This window comes from Zootoca vivipara, chromosome 6, assembly GCF_963506605.1.
Source record: "Zootoca vivipara chromosome 6, rZooViv1.1, whole genome shotgun sequence".
Lineage (NCBI taxonomy): Eukaryota > Metazoa > Chordata > Lepidosauria > Squamata > Lacertidae > Zootoca > Zootoca vivipara.
The window spans coordinates 22,512,256-22,523,694 of NC_083281.1; positions in this window are offsets into that span (position 1 = coordinate 22,512,256).

An 11,439-nucleotide genomic window follows, 5' to 3' on the forward strand; every position below is an offset into this window, starting at 1 on the left:
GGTCCACGGCAGTTCTCTCACTTTAGAGCAGTGAGGGAGAGGCAACCAAGAACATTCCTAGAGAACAATGCACAATGCAAATGCAATACAAATACAGCTTATAAATATTGCAAACATCATATAAATTATTTCATCATACAAAAGAAGCAATTTTTTAAAAGTTTCTGCTCAAATCATCAATTGACATGAAACATATTAATTATCTATGGGAAATGCTCATAGCATCATAGGGGACATTCTCTGTGAGGTTATAGCCAGAGAATCAGTCAAGTCTCCTAGATCTTAAATGAGTGAAGGAAACAAAGGGAGACATCACAGGCTACACCTAGATTCCAGAGCAGTTTTGCCAGGGAGGACACCTTTCCACTCTCTGGCACTGCCCACGCCTGCCAAGCCTACTGTTGCAGGGAGTTCCACAGGCTCAGGTTGGATATATAAGGGGAAGCAGCCATTACCAAAAAAACACCCCTAAATGCTAATAGTGACTCCAGTGTTATGCTGGCAAACGTATATGTGGCTGGCTACTTTATGTTTAAATTGATGAATAATAATAATAATAATAATAATATATTATTATTATTATTATTTATACCCCGCCCATCTGGCTGGGTTTCCCCAGCCACTCTGGGCGGCTTACAACAGAAGATAAAAAACACAATAATCTACTAAACATTAAAAGCCTCCCTAAACAGGGCTGCCTTCAGATGTCTTCTAAAAATCTGATAGCTGTTTTTCTCTTTGACATCTGATGGGAGGGCGTTCCACAGGACAGGCGCCACCACCGAGAAGGCCCTCTGCTTGGTTCCCTGCAACTTGGCTTCTCGCAACGAGGGAACCGTCAGAAGGCCCTCGGTACTGGACCTCAGTGTCCGGGCAGAACGATGGGGGTGGAGACGCTCCTTCAGGTATACTGGACCGAGGCCATTTAGGGCTTTAAAGGTCAGCACCAAGACTTTGAACTGTGCTTCCAGCTTTATTTCATTTCTCATTTCCTGGCCATTTGCTAACAACTCTATGACAACAAAGCTGAGTTTAGCTTTGGAAAAGGCATATTGTTGCCAGTATAAAGAGAAGACCGGAAATCTCTTTTTCCTCACCTTCCTGGCTGCTCTTCGCCTTTGTCGTCGTAGGAGTCCTGGAACCCCTCTGAGTCCATCCTCTGAATCTTTCAAGGGTTCTTCATTCTCTTTCCTGCCTGTACAACAAAAGAGAAGAAGCTTGTGGGTCACTTTGCTGTGAACTGGAATGTTGCCTGAATTTTGAAAAAGTCATGTAATGGTAGTTCATTTGGTGTCTGTCATGCTGCACAGCAAAGGGAAGCAGGGCTATTTCATTGCAGGCCCATGCAGAGCTTGTCTGAAACTCAGGGCCTGAGGCTTGTTCTTGGCATGACAGCATAGGTAAAGCAGGCCCCTGGCAGGGCACCCTGGCTATCTTAGCCTTCCAAGGTCTGTGGCAAGTGTACCCGGCTGCTCCCCACTCTACAAAGGCCTGCTCTTAACACCTTCGACCCTCCCTGAGCTGTCCCCTAGCAGCACTGTTCCATCAGATTATTTTAAATTGGTTGTTTAAGAACTGAAACTTTAAGAACTGATGCCTGAGTTTGCTTCCCATCTCCCTCCCCACTTTCCCCTTGTTTGCCACAACATTTAGATTGTAAGCTTGAGGGCAAAGACCGTCTTACAAAAATAGTAAGAGGCTCCAAGAGCCTTTTCAGTGAAAAATAATGAGAGTAAAAATACTTAAAATAAATAATTGTATTTATTACTTAAAATCTGGCAAGCAGCCAATTTACCTCCTATGATACGGTATTTATTTATTTAAGACATTTTTACTCAGTCTTCAGCCAAAAAAGATTCCTAGAGCGACTTACAAATGTCAGTAGTGCAACAGTCCCTGCCCACAGTCTTGCAACCTACAAGACATGACAAACAAAAGAAAAAAGGAAATGGGAAGAAGAATTTAAAAAAGCAAACACAGACACAGAATTCTTCTAAATACCAGCCTGAATGGATTTTTTTCAAGGAGAGAAAGAGCCAAAGGTTGCTGGACTTGCTGCAGTCCTTGAGCCCCTGATCCTAAGGACAAAACTACATACACATTTTAATAATCCCACAAACAGGTTTTTTTTTGGGGGGGGGGAGAAATGCAGTTTCAGGAGGAGAATTTTGGAGCATGAAAAACTGTGGGGAGAACACACTTAACTCTCTTAACACTCGTTAGTTTTTGTGTGTACTCCTAATAATCTTTTCCCTCTAAGTTCAAAGCATCTGTTTGCAAGGGCTCATGGAGCTGAATTTGCAAAAATCATTCTTTGCCAGCATGAATCCTCATTTATTTCATGGCAGCCATTCATATCAGACATATATTTTCTGCTCCCCTATTGTTTGGCAGCCTGTGTTATTATTGTTATATATTTATTTATTTATACCCCACCTTTTTCTGACGGGGCTCTTTTGTTTTAGAACTCAGAGGCAATTGAGAAAGTCAGTTGCTCCTATATAAACTGATGGGATTGTATATACATATAATTAATGCCAAATGCTATAATCCTAAACACATTTAGGACTGGAAGCAAATTCAGATCAATGAGGAGTACGGTTCAGCCCTTTGCATTTTTATTTATTTATATAATTCAATGTAGGTTTTCCTGTTCTCATAGCATAGCAACTTACCTATGTCTCCCCTGCATGGTTTGATCCCTTTTGGTTGTTTGGGCGCGTGGAGAGAGCTTGATGTAGGGCTGTCCTGAAGCTGCAGCAAACCACTGGTCAGCTTCCTCAGCTCCATCTCCTGCTGCCTGCGCAAGGCCACCTGGGCAGCCATGACCCGGCGTCTCTGCCTGGGAGGAGAAACCATTAAATAAATAAAGAATTAAAGTGGTAGAGTGGGTAGATACAAATCACACACAAACAAAGAGTTATTGGCCTTTTCCCTATGATGTAAAAAAAAAACCCTGCTTTTCTCCCTTTGCAGCCCTTGGCAACATTTGACACCCCCCACTCCCGGGCTAGGCTTTGGGAAGAAGGTGTGAGGGCTCTCTGGCAGGGTCCTAAGGTCCTACCGCCTCCTCCTTCCCAAAGCCTAGTTAGTGCTTCCTCAGCTTTGGGAAGGGAGTGAGAGGGATCTAGAACCCTGCTGGAGCCTAGCACCTCCTTCCTAAACATGGCACCTCGCTAGCCAGCTTTGGAAAGGCAGTGCTAAGGTTTGGGGTGGGGGCATCAAGTCTTGGCCTTGCTTTCCTCCTCCCATGTGACAAGGCAGTGTGTAGCCTGTGGGCTCCATGTTGAAGTACTCTTGCGGCCTACTTGGTATGAAAACTTGGACGGCCCGGCTTTGGGTTTCAGATGCATATTTAACCTTCCTGGTTCTCTAGTCGTACCCTCCCAAGATGGCATTTTTCCAGTTTTCTAAGCCATCCATGCACATTTGCATACAACACACAGATTCTTCCTTTAGGATACCGAGCAGGGAGCTGCAAGGAGTGTGCTTTAAAAAGAAAAACATTGTGCCGTACATCACTGGAAGTATTAATGGGCGTGCTGCGGAGCTAGCAAGCCTCAAGCAAAGCACAAAGGGGAGAGGTAGTGCTTGCAGCTTAATATGACGAAGGCCTTATTCATAAGGGAACAGTGCCACCTACTGAGACCAGCACCGTGCTACGTTCAACACAAATCCCCACAATGTCAGGGGCCAGCACCCACTTCCATCTTGCTTTCCCACAAGACGTACAGGATAAGGATACATTTTTCACACTGGCACCCCTGGAACTGGCAAGTGTTCTTGTGGCCTTTCAGTGGGACCCGGATGCCATGATTGCGGCAGCGGGCACAGGTTGGAGAGCGTACGATGGCGGGGAGCGCATAATCATCTTGGGTGCTGCTGTCGTCTGTGGTGGAGTCTGAGGGGGAGCACTGCATGCTTGGTGCTGCAGCAGCGTCAGGATCCTCATTGTCTCCCATGGTGTGGGAACCTGAAAGGGAGGGGAGAAACATCATGTCTCCTCAAGGGAATGTGAGGCCATTTCCTTGATTCAAACAGAGCCGCCCATCCTAAATGTTGACTAGAACCAGCTTTGAAGAATTCCTGATGCACACCTTGACCACTTCAAATGTATACCCGCCCGTCTCAATCTTGCAATATACCTGAAAAGATACATTATCTTGGCCTCTAAAATGGCATATTTCCCATTTTAGATAGTTGCACCCTGCTGCTGGTGGAGCAGGATTACCCAGAGGGTAATAAATGTGTGAGGTCAAAGGTGTGATTGCCTGTGCTGGCCTTTGACGTCTTTGCTCCCAGTATGAAAATTGAAAATGACCCTAAGGCAATTGGCTGATTTTATTTTATGTTATTTTATTTTGGATTGCAGCCACAGAGATGAAGATTAGAGGCGGGAAAATGGCAACCCCTCTGAAATTTGATGCACAAAACAACTGCTTCATGCGAAGGCCTGCTCTGGTTACTGTCACCTGGACCACCCAAATTACCATTTGCTTCTGGAGAAATATGAAACAGACCCTTGGAGGAGATTATGCTGCTTTTAAAATGCTGGGGTGTGTTTGAAGCCAGGTTGCTGTTGGGGAAGTATTGGAAGGGCACTTCATGCACGGTGTCCAAATGAAGTGAAGTTAAGGCACAGCAGTTGTGGGAAAGCCAGGACACTGTGGGTTTATGAGGGAATCGTGTCACTAGATAGCCAAGTTAATTAACTGAGTGTGACTACAGTACAGGTAACAGTGAAACCATCTTGTTTTTGACAGGATGGCGGGATCTTTTGGGATGGTTGCTAGTGATGCCCTCACAATGAAGGTGTGTCAATACTATGAAAAAATTGTTGGGCGAGGAGAATGCAGATTTTATTTCCGAAGGTTAATTAAGCTTCTGAGGCAACATTTTTATAGCATTACCATGTCACTTTGAAACAGATATATATACTTTTGTGGACCGGCGTGACAATAAAAAAGGAGAACTGAAGAGTATTTCAGAACGCTATAAAAGGCAAGCAAGCATTCATGCACATAAAACGGTTCCTAGAGCACTCGCTTTAACTCCGACATCAAACAACCAATCACAGCAATCCTATCATTCGCTGCTTGGACGGCGAGCCAATGAAGAGTGGCCTTTTATTACTCCCTTAGCCCCCGTGACAAGACAAAAATCATTCGTTCGCCCCCGCTCTTCGTCAGGTTGCTACTTTGCATGCTTTCTGCTAAACTGTCGCTCTTCGCTCCCAACTGCAAAAAAAGAGAGAGCCAATGAGCGACGAGAGCGTCTCGGGCTCGAGCGGTGTGGGGTGATAGTTAGGGGAAGTCCGCTCAAACTATTGAGGGGGAGGAAGCTGGCAACAGTTGGGCTGAACCATTGTGGGGGAAATAGGGGGAGAAGGGGAGAATCACTGTGTTTCCAAAACAGTGCTGGTGAAAAAAGTTGGCAAAGGGATGCCTTAAAAAGCAGAATAATATGCTCGGGGCAGATCAGTGGAAGATACAGTGCCCACAGAATGCTCTGGTTCCCTCCAAAATTTTGGGTGGTTTGGCCTGAACCAATGAGTAATGAAGAATATACTGTACATATATAGATAAGATAGAATGAGCAAGAAAGGGATCCAGCCCCTCAGCTAAACCTGGCTTGTCTTGACTTGGATGGAATAAAGGCCATTACAACAAAAATGAAAAACCCAATGGCAATAATGATGGTTTTTAAAAGTGCATCAGCCACCAAAAGGCCTCTTTTTCCTCAGTGTGATAGTATTGTAAGCCAACTACCACAATAGGAGTCTTTTTGAAACAAAGTTACAATTATTATTTTTTGCTTGTTTGTTAGCTTATTAAATTAAATGCAGCTTGAATCAGTACTGGTAGCTGGGATTTGTGCACCTCTGTGCTGCAAAATAAAGGGCATCATCCCAAACTGAATTGTCACTGCATTTATGTTCCATCTTCCCTTCAAAGAAGTTAGCGTGCCATGCATCTTTTTCTCTTCATCCATTTTACCCTCAGAACAACCCTGTGAGGTAAATTACACAGAGATGGCCCAAGGTCACTCAGCACGTGCTTCATGGCTGACGGGATTTCAAAGTACTCTGCTCTTGTTATTTATTTTATTTACTTATTTACATTCATCAGGTCTATCAACCAAATATTTTTTTTATCATGATAGAGCTAAAACCAAAATTTAAAATACCAGGATTTCTCCAACATTGTTCTAATCACATTTACAATTTCTCTTCTTTTTTTGCCTGTCAGTTAGCTACCAAAATAAACTTGAGATTGATAGATATGAAAGAGGGACATGGAATAAAAATGCAATTATATTCTTTAGTACAAGCTTGTAAATAAATCCACACAAGTTACTAGCCTGCAATGCTATTAAAATAGCCCACTAAGAATTATACATTTCCTTGCTAGTTACAGAGGAGGCAAACCATAGAAATGCAGGCTGTTAATGCCGATTTCAAGCTATTCCACTGAAAGGGCAGTGGGAGCTGCAGAGAGACTTAGGGGCTAGTTGATTATGTATTAGTCATACTGTTTCAGGGCAAATCTGCTGTCTCACTAGTACCATTAATTACTGGTGAGTCGGGTTGAAGAAAGAGTCCAAAGGTTTATTCACTGCAGTAAATAGGTTCAGCGCGGTCACTTCCACAAAGGCTGAATGTGGGGGAGGGTGTTACCCCCCTGGACCATTTACAGTAGTACCTTTATTCTCAAACTTAATCTGTTCCAAAAGTCTGTTCCAAAACCAAAATCAAAAACCAAGCTGTGCTTTCCCATAGAAAGTAATGCAAAATGGATTAATATATTCCACTTTTAAAAACAACCCCTAAAACAGCAATTTAACATGAATTTTACTATCGAATGAGACCATTGCTCCATAAAATGAAAGCAATAAACAATGTACTGCAGTCACACAATCAATCAATCAATCAATCAGTAGCTGAACTGGGTTCCACACAGCCGCAAAAACAAACAAAAACGCAAAATAAATAGCAAAAACAGACAGACCTCAGCGTAACACTCAAATTGGAAGCATGGCACTCAAAACGGAGCATGTTCGGCTTTCGGAAAAAGTTCGCAAACTGGAACACTTACTTCCAAGTTTGCAGTATTTGGGTTCCAAGTTGTTTGAGAACCAAGGTACCACTGTATAGGTTTTAGAGATAACATCCAATCAAAATGCTGTAGACATTTGCAGAAGGTAGCTGGCAGAACACTCATTGGATACAACCTTCTAGATGTCCAGCCTGCAACTTGACGTGTGTCGAGCCCTTCTAGGGCCCCTTGCTTCTAAAGTTTTGAAGCCTACATAGATACAAGCCTACACACTAAAGAAAGGAGAATTGTAGTCTGAGATTTATGTTTACCTAAATAACAAGCCTACATAAGGGGAATCATCCTTGGTAAGCTAGCACAGCCAGACTCCCATAATTTTACTCTTCAGAAGTTCACTCCCCAAATGCCTTATTTTTGGAATTTTCAGCAACTGGGCTAATGTGTCTTTTATAAACAAAAGGAAACTATAATGAACCAAGGATTTTAACAGAACTCCAATATAATAATAATAATAATAATAATAAATTTTTATTTATACCCCGCCCTCCCCAGTCAAAAACCGGGCTCAGGGCGGCTGACACCAACAGAACCACAATAAAACATAAAAACAATTAATTAAAATACAGATTAAAATACAGTATTAAAATTTAAAGTGCAGCCTCATTTCAAGTAGGCCATAAATCCAAGCCATGAGGGAGAAAAACACAGGGGTCAGGCTGAGTGTAACCCAAAGGCCATGCGGAACAGCTCTGTCTTGCAGGCCCTGCGGAAAGATGACAAATCCCGCAGGGCCCTGGTCTCCTGGGAAAGAGCGTTCCACCAGGTTGGGGCCAGTACTGAAAAGGCCCTGGCTCTAGTAGAGGCCAATCTAGCCATCTTATGACTCGGGATCTCCAGAATATTATTATTTGTGGACCTTAAGGTCCTCTGCGGGGCATACCAGGAGAGGCGGTCCCGTAGGTACGAGGGTCCCAAGTCGCATAGGGCTTTAAAGGTCAAAACCAGCACCTTAAACCTGATCCTGTACTCCACCGGGAGCCAGTGCAGCTGGTAAAGCACTGGATGAATGTGATCCCGCGGCCGGGACCCTGTAAGGAGCCTCGCCGCGGCATTCTGCACCCGCTGGAGTTTCTGGGTCAGCTTTAAGGGCAACCCTGCGTAGAGCGAGTTACAATAGTCAAGCCTGGAGGTGATCGTCGCATGGATCACTGTGGCCAGATCGGGGCGAGAGAGGTAAGGGATCAACTGCTTGATGCGGCGGAGATGGAAAAATGCCACCTTTGCTGTGGATGCAACCTGCGCCTCCATGGAAAGGGAGGCGTCAAAGGTTACACCCAAACTCTTGACAGAAGGCGCTGGTACCAATTGAGCCCCTGCAAAAGATGGGAGTTGGCCCCCCAACCCCATGTCGCCCCGACCTAGCCAGAGGACCTCTGTCTTCGAAGGATTTAGCTTCAGTCGGCTCCCACGTAGCCATCCAGCCACAGCTTCCAAGCACCTGGTGAGTGTGTCCGGGGCCGAGGCAGGGCAGCCGTCCATCAACAGATAGATCTGGGTGTCATCAGCATATTGATGACAACCCAGCCCAAAACTCCGGACAATCTGGGCAAGGGGGCGCATAAAGATATTTAAAAGCATTGGGGAAAGGATTGCGCCTTGCGGGACTCCACACACCAAGGGGTGCCACGGCGACAACTCCCTCCCTAGCGCCACTCTCTGTCCCCGACCTGAGATGAAGGAACGCAGCCATTGTTGGACTGTGCCCTGAATCCCCACGTCGGCAAGGCGGTGGTCTAAAAGTTCATGATCGACCATATCGAAGGCTGCTGACAGATCTAAAAGAATCAGCAGTCCCGACCCACCTCGATCCAGCTGTCTACGGAGATCATCTGTTAAGGCGACCAGAGCTGTCTCGGTCCCATGACCAGGGCGAAAGCCGGACTGAAATGGATCTAGAGCCGATGTTTCATCCAGAAACCTACCAAGCTGTTCGGCAACCACTCTCTCAATTATCTTACCCAGGTACGGAAGATTCGAAACCGGGCGATAATTGGATAGATCTAAAGGATCTAGAGATGTTTTCTTTAAGAGTGGACGCACCACTGCCTCCTTCAACTCCTCTGGGAAAGTTGGGGCTTTTTAAAGGTTTCTCACACAAAACATATTTTGGGGGCCCTTGGGGTCCCCCCACAATACCATCGGCCAATGCTACCAGTTAAGAATGAAGACAGGAATGGATATTTTTGTGTAAGCTCATGGTTATTTTGATGGGGCCTGATTTCAACATACCTTTCTGATATGCCTAATGTTGGGGTGGGAATTAATTGCATATAGAAGTTAATTTGTCTCACTGATGGTTTTACCTTCGTGGATGCGTACGTCAGGGGTGGGTCTGATCTGATCAGAGCATCAGTCCCCTCTGTCATCCACCAAAAGCAACACCAACAACTTGACAAGGATAAACGTCTGGAGGAATAATCTACTACTGACAGACTATCACAACACGCAATAACAAGGGCTCATTTGCTTCCTCGTCTTCCAGTTGTCACTTGCCAGCAATGGCCTTCTGCTTTCTATAAGCGACAAACAGACCAGTCCCTGAGAGTAAATCAGTGAAGGGAAACCCTCAGCTCACAGGCCAAATTAGGCCCACCAGGGATCCTAATTTCAGAAATGAGGCCATTTCACTCAAACCATGTCCACCTGCTCCACATCTGGCTTTGTATGTGACACCTGGTGTGGGTCAGATAAAGATGCATCTGCAAAGGGACAATCGGAATAGATAAAGTGTGTGCCTGATTGCTCTTTGATTAGCAAGGTTGACATGGCTGGGGAGGAGGGAGCTTGCAATAGCAGGGCTGAACCGCTGTGAAAAATAGATGCAGAATGATAAATAGAATGAAAGGGCAGAAATCACTGTGTTAAAAGCAGAGCAGAGAGAAAAGGATGGGTAGAGGATTCCTTTAAAAGTGGAGTAAAGAATGAAGTATAAATGATATTTTTGGTATGTTCCTGAACGGAGGAGTGGAGCCATATATATTTATTTTGATTCCTCAGATTCCCCCAAAACCAGAAAACAGCACAAACAAACAACATTAAATTTTTTTGTGCTTATGCACACTTCCTGGGCAGGGGAATTAAAACAGGACAAAACAAGAAAACAAGAATGAGGTGCACCTGCAAAAATATGCTTATGTGCCCTACCAGTACATAACTGGTGTAACAGAATTAATAAATTAGAAGGTGGGGACAAACATAAAAGGCAACACCTACTGGTATGAATTGTAAATTACTCCCCAGATACAAATTCAAATACATATGGGTCTCAACTAGTCTAATTCAATTTGAATGGTGGGGTGGGGAGTAGATTAACAGCTAAACAATGCTTACATGTGGACAAGCCTTATGAGAACACCTTCTCACAGACCATCCTGCCTGCACCTTAAGGTCAGTGAATGAGGCCTGACTGGTGGTCCCTGTGCAGGATGAAGTCCATACCTCTGGGACCAACTGAAGGGCCTTTTTAGTGGTGGCTCCATGTCTCTGGAATGTTCTCACTAAGGTGTGCCTAGCCACATTATCATTTTGTTTTAGAAAGTGGGTGAAGGCACACCTATTCCAGCAGGTTTCTGGACAAGGGGAATTGTGACTGAAGTAATTTGAAAATAGTTGGATGCTGTTGCTTTTGTTTGCAAGTTCTTGTGTGGCTTATTCTTATGTTGTTGTTGTAAAGCACCATGTGGCCTGTTGGCAACATTTATTTTTAAGCACAAGGACAAATCAGCATCTGTGTTGGCTACCCCTTGTCATAGACTGTGCTTTTTGTATTGCATTGCCATTTGAAAAAAAATGTGGGGCAACTGATCTGTTTCAGACCAGAATTCCTCCAGTCCCATCCCCACCTGGAGACTGAACCTGGGACCTTCTGCATGCAAAACAGATGCTGTACCACTGAGCTGCATTCCTTTCTTCTCGTACATCTCTATCTTTGGAAATTGCTACCCTATTTTCCAGGAACTGCTGATGCTCATTCTGAGAAAGAGGCATAAGAGCAACATTGTTTTGGAGAACACAGGCAGAAGTCTTTCATTGTGGAAACATCAGTTAGTGCCAGCACTGAAAAAGCTTTCTGTGCTGAATTAGCAAAGATCAAGGTGTCAAAAACAGTGTTCCCATTGTGGGTTTATGGGTTCCACTTTCTTCCCTCCTCACAGCACCAAGAATTTCATATTGACTTAAGCACTGACGTTGACCGGAAATGCCGTTGCTGTGGGCTGAGTCACCAAGTGCTGGGAGCCAAGCAGCTACAGGGCAGCACATCACGTTTCAAATTTAGGGCTTTGTGAAGGGATTGTGCAGTTTGCCCTGCTCAAACAGTGGGATC